This window comes from Dendropsophus ebraccatus, chromosome 3 (assembly GCF_027789765.1).
Source record: "Dendropsophus ebraccatus isolate aDenEbr1 chromosome 3, aDenEbr1.pat, whole genome shotgun sequence".
NCBI classification, from domain to species: Eukaryota; Metazoa; Chordata; class Amphibia; order Anura; family Hylidae; genus Dendropsophus; species Dendropsophus ebraccatus.
In genome coordinates, this window is record NC_091456.1 from 191,767,366 (window position 1) to 191,773,365 (window position 6,000).

Genomic DNA, 6,000 nt, shown 5'->3' on the forward strand with positions numbered 1-6,000 from the left:
AATGGGTATACAGGGGGGGCGGGCAGGGGTCTATGGGTATACAGTATACAGGGGGGGCAGGAAGCGGTCTATGGGTATACAGGGGGGGGGGTGTATGGGTATGGGACCTGTAGTTCCCTCAGTAACAGTACAGGACTGTAACATAGGAGGAATAATGGGCTGCAGCAGGCAGGGGACCACACACAGCAATAACTTCTCCTGCCCGCTGCAGCCCATTATTCCTCCTATGTTACAGTCAGGACAGCCGCCCCCATGTGCTGCTCCTCCACCTTCAGCTCTGACATGGCCGCTTCCCTGCACTCACACACATGTGCAGCACTCGCTTGCTCGCCGGTCGGGGGGGTTGGGGGACCGGTCCCGTCCCGTCCGAGTGCCCTTCTCCCCCGGCCAGCGAACGCTGCACATTAATGTTCTGTGTGTGCAGGGACGCCGGGTGGGCGCTCGGACGGGATGAGTGCGGGGGGGATGGCTGTGCAATCAGGAATATTCTCCCCTGGACCCTGCTGCTCCTCCACTTCCCGCACGCACACCGGCGTCCCTGCACACACAGGACATTAACGTGCAGCGCTCGGACGAGACTGGTGCCGGTTCCCCCCCTCACCCCCCGGCCGGCATCCTTGCACACAGGACATTAACGTGCAGCGCTCGCCGGCCGGGGGGTGAGGGGGGGAACCGGCACCAGTCCCGTCCGAGCGCTGCACGTTAATGTCCTGTGTGTGCAGGGACGCCGGTGTGCGTGCGGGAAGTGGAGGGACAAGTACAGCGGGACGGTGTGAGGTTGGGCGCTCGGACTGGACGGGTGCGGGGGGAGGGCTGTGCACTCGGGCATTCTCACCTGGGCCCTGCTGCTCCTCCACCTCCTGCTCCGATTCCGCGAGTTTGTGTGCAGGAGCTCTCTGGGAGATAAAAATAAAAAATTACCGCAGATACCGTCCTGGCTAGGTTGAGGTCGGTTAACCGACGCCAGTGATGGTATCTGTATTTTTGCGGTATACCGCCCAGCCCTAGTGTGACTCATGCAACAAGTCACAATTTCCTGATTTTTTGCAGTGGATGGAGAAGAGGAAGGGGTGGGGAACTTGGGAAAAGGCTTTTTGAATGCAGATAATAGCATATTTGGCTAATAAACCCAATTACAAAGTTTTTTTAAAATCTTTTTTTAAAGTCTGTACTATAGATTTCTGCAAAAAAATAACATAAAAATAAGACAGTGACTCTTTATATATATATTTATTTATATCCCCCCCCCCCCACACACACACACACACCCCTTTACGTCTGGTAGCCATTTATGTGAGAATCATGATCTTAGCATTTTAGATTTTTTTCCAATTTTGTCGCAGCTTGAGAATTTTTCAAGCGCTTTCTCAAGCTTATGTCTGTCTGTGGTTAATGCAATAATACGCATTAAAGAGTCACTGTCGTATTTTTTATTTTCTTGGGGGGCAGAAATTAATAGTCCAAGCGATTTTAAGAAACTTTGTAATAGGGTTTATTAGGCAAATCTGCCATTATCTGCATTCAAAAAGACTTTTCCCAGGTCCCCCCCCCCCACCTCCTCTTTTCCATTCACTGCAAAATATCAGGAAATTGTGACTTGTTGCATCAGACACAACCCTGTCTGTTCTATAGAGAAGGGAGGGGGGAGGAGGGAGAAGGGAGAAGAGAGATTAACTGGCAGCACAACCGGAAAGCTATTCAGAGGTCAGAGGAGAGAGCCCGTGATGTTGCTGTAAATTAACTCTTTGTTGTCCTGTTTAGGTGCCTCACTTCCCTCTCTCCCTAGGAAAACCATGAAGACAGGGGGGAGAGCTTCAAACTGCTTTTTCATGATAAAAATATAGCTAATATGGCTAATAGACCCAATTACAAAGTTTCTTAAAATCGCCTGTACTATTGATTCCTGCAACAAAAAAAAAAAAAAAATAATTAACGACAGTGACACTTTAAGGCAAGTATTTCTTTTTTGTGTTTATGTACACTGTGATCTTTTTTATTAAGCCACTCAGACAAGGCTTTTTCAAATAGTAAGGGTGAGAGTGGGCACCCTTGCCGGGTGCCCCTAGCTAGGGGAATCGGGGCCGATAGTATCCCTGCTGTGTGGACCCTGGCCATGGGATCTCTATATAGGCCCTTGAGAAAGGTCTGCCATCTACCTAGTATCCCAACTTTGTCTAACACCGCCCACAGCCAGTCCCATCTTACACTATCAAAAGCCTTTTCGGCATCCAGGGTTAACAATGCTGGGGTTTCTTCTGGCTGAGGACGGTGTCGGACCCTATCTAGTACTGCCAACACTTTACGTATATTAATCACCGCTGCCCTATTCCTGACAAAGCCCACTTGATTATCGCTTATTATCTCCGGTAAATGAACCGCTAGCCTGTCAGCAAGGATCTTTGTCAACATTTTAATGTCCTGATTGATCAGGGAAATGGGACGGTAAGATCCCGGGTGTAAAGGATCCTTGCCCGGTTTAGGAAAGACTTTGATGTACGCTAATTTGGCTCCGGCCGGGATGTTCCCTGTTTCAAACATGGTATTAAAATGACTGACCAGGGCTGGGGTGACTTGATCTACCAGGGATTTATAGAATTCCCCACTGAACCCATCAGGTCCGGGAGCCTTCCCATTATGGGCGGACTTAATGACCGAGCACACCTCCACCTCAGTGATTTCTGCGTTTAACATTTCTTGTTGTTCCTCTGACAAGGAGGGCAGCCGAATGTTGCGCAGAAAAGTAGACAGGGGTCCCAGGTCCGAGGGGGGGGGGGGGGCATATAGTGAGCTATAGTAATCTCCCAACAATTTGTTAATGAGTACAGGATCAGTATGAGTGATATCTTGATGATCCTGTAAAGCTAGGACATGAGATGGGGGGTGTTTGCCTCTCGCTACTCTTGCCAGTAATTTCCCGGCCTTGTTCCCGAAGCAAAAAAAATCTGCCTCTTGGTGAGAGCGATATAATCTGTCCCGCCTATCCAACCAGAGCTCAAACTCCTCCCTTGCTTTCTGCCACTTAGACTTAGAGTCATCTGAAGGAGATTGTAAAAAATGTGTATAGGCCAGCCTAAGGGCCTCACTGGAGGTCTTGAAGTGTTGAGATGTGCGTTTCTTCAACCCTGTTATGTGTGCTAGTATTTTCCCCCTTAAAACAGACTTTCCCGCCTCCCAAAACAGTTGGGGATCCGCTTTGTGGGCACTATTGTAGTAGTCATATTCCACCCACCATCCCTGCAAGAGTTCCCGAAAAGATTCATCCTGTGTTAAAAAGGAGGGGAAGCGCCATATATAGTCAGTACTCTGTGGGGTAGTAGGGAACAACCGCGCCAATACGGGGGCATGATCGGAGATAATCAAGTCCTTATGCTCTATCAACTGAACCCTCCTACTCACTAAGGGGCTCGTGAGGATATAGTCTAGTCTAGACCACGATTGATGGGAGTGGGAGAAGTGGGTATAATCCCGCTCTGCCGGATGGGTTAAGCGCCACACATCCTCCAGCCCTGTTTGTTCCAAAAAGCCGGGTAAGATTTTGTCTCTGGCCCGAGTTGTTGGAAGGACCGTGGCAGAGGTTTTCCTATCTTCCAGAGGACACGCCACCGTGTTTAGATCTCCCCCCACCACCCTCCACACAGTCGGGTCACCCCGCAGTCTAGTGGCCACATCTATAAAAAACGATTTATTTTCCCCGTTTGGGCCATATATGTTATAAATGCTATATGTTTCCCCGTGATGATCAAGGAGAATATGTGACAAGCGACCCTCAGTGTCATGGTTGTGAGCGACTAGGGAAAACTGAAAAGATTTGTTAATCAGAGTGATCACCCCCGCTTTGCCCCCCACCGCCGGAGATCCGAGCACCGTGCCCACCCACATCCGTTGCATTCTAACTAGATCATCAGCCGCTAGGTGCGTCTCTTGTAAGAGAACAATGTCCGGGTGGAACCGCTTCAAAAAGCGTAAAACTTGTACTCGTTTGTGTGGAGATTTCAATCCCTTTACATTCCATGTAATTACCGTTGCCATGGCGACCAAACTAGGGGGGTACTAGACGCTGCCATCATGGCTAACAAATACCTGAGCGGCCGGCCGGGGTCAGGTTTCTCGACTAAATTAGGGCGGCAGGGCGCTCGGATCTCCCCCCCCCATCGCCACACATCTGAGGTGCATAACGACCAGAGGCCGATGTCTAAGAGGAAGCAATGAGATATATATAAAGATCAGCAGTGTATCACCCAATACATAAAAACACAAACATATCAAACAAACAAAAACACAACTACTCTCATTCTCTTTGAGGTCGGTAAGATCCATGTCCCAGACCCCCATATCAGAGATGAAGACTTCTCTTTTTTCAGCCATATGGTGAGCTCCACGGGTGCACCTCTAACTAAAACATGACTGGCCGCTACTAGAGCGCCATCTAATGGAGGAAGAGAAAAGCTACAACTTTCAATGATAGAACCAGGACAGGTAAAAAGAAAAATTATAAAAGGTAGTGAAGTGGGAGGGGAACTACGATATAAGCAGATGAAGCTGGCAATCAACAGCTAACTAATGTAACCCCCCTTAAAGAACAGAAAAGCATACGTCCCAATGAGTCATTAATAGAAAACCTGACATATCGTCCACTGGTTAAGAGAGGAAGGTTATCCAGGGGAGCTCAATCAGGAGACAGGGTTCTCGATCTTCTCTTTCTCTCACTCCCGTGAGAGCGGCGGTGTCTGTTACGCTGTGGCAATGGCGATTGGTTTCTGCGCCGATGCGATGTAAGGGATTCTTCTCTGCCCGGCTGTGAATAATAATCCTGTGATCTGTTCAACGACGTCCCCCTAGGGCGCCTGGAGTTGGATGACTCAGAGGGTGAGGGCTCTCTAAGATTCTGCAAAGCATCCTTTGCCTTGCGCGGGGAGGTATATGAGGACACAGAACCGTCAGAGTGGAAGACCCTTAGGATTGCAGGGTACTGTAGTTGAAATTTTCTCTTTGCCTTGTACAGGGCTGAGCAGACCGTACTAAACGCCCTCCTCCGTTTGGTCACCTAAGCCGAGAAATCCTCAAATAATAAGTCTCATGCCTCTAACCTCCAGAGGTTGCGCACTTTTCCTGTACGCCCGCAGTATGGCAGTTTTATCATTAAAGTCTAGGAGGCGAAGAATCACCTGGCGGGGGCGTGGACTAAGATTAGTCTGTGGTTCCCCTCTTGTTGCGGGATTAGGGCCCAGGCGGTGTGCCCCCTCCATCCGGCAGGCGTGTGGTAGACCCAGGGCCTTAGGAATGTCTCTTTCACAGAAGGCCTGCAGATCGGCCGGCAGCACTGATTCTTTCACTCCAATAATACGCAGATTGTTCCTTCTGGAACGATTTTCCAAATCATCTAGCTTATCTGCGAAAAGGTCAAATTCTCCCGCCATTTGGCGCACTTTAGAGCGCAAAAAATCATTTTCATCTTCTAGGGTCGATATCCTGTGCTCCACTTCAGTTAGTCTAGTGGAGTGGTCAGAAATGTCCTTATGAATCTGAGTCAGAGAGCTCCTGAGGGCCTCTTCCAGGAGTCTCTGGAAATCAGGTACTATCAGTTTGGTGACCTGCGGCCATGTGTTTAAAGTCTATGGGGGAGACCTTTTCTGCAGCTCCCTCAGCTATCAGGCGCTCAGCCTGCTTGTCCCCTGATACCTCTGTGTCATGGAGCTCCAGCTCCCGCTGCACGTCCTGGCGCTGCAGAGAGCCGTCAGCCGGTGCCATCTTGGATATCTCGGCAGGACCCTGATCTGCTATGCCTTCTGAGGGAGGCTGTTTGGCCGTGCTGCGGAGCACGTACCGGTCCATAGGACGGTTTCCCGGCGGCTCCGTAAGTCCCTGGGTGTTCCCCGCTAGGTCGGTCGCCAGTCCGGCGGTTTTGGAGAGGTCAGGTGCGCCTCAGGTCCCGGGAGCTCAGCCGCGCAGCTCCTCACATGGCCGCGCCGGAACCGGAAGTCCAGACAAGGCTTTTTTGCG

The 6,000-nt window shown here is 50.2% G+C and overlaps 1 protein-coding gene across 1 annotated transcript in view; it reads right to left on the reverse strand.

Moving 5' to 3' along the window:
- LOC138786631 (uncharacterized) overlaps positions 1-6,000 on the reverse strand; it is a 491,239-nt gene that overhangs the window by 20,970 nt on the left and 464,269 nt on the right. The gene's annotated exons all lie outside the window — the stretch shown is intronic.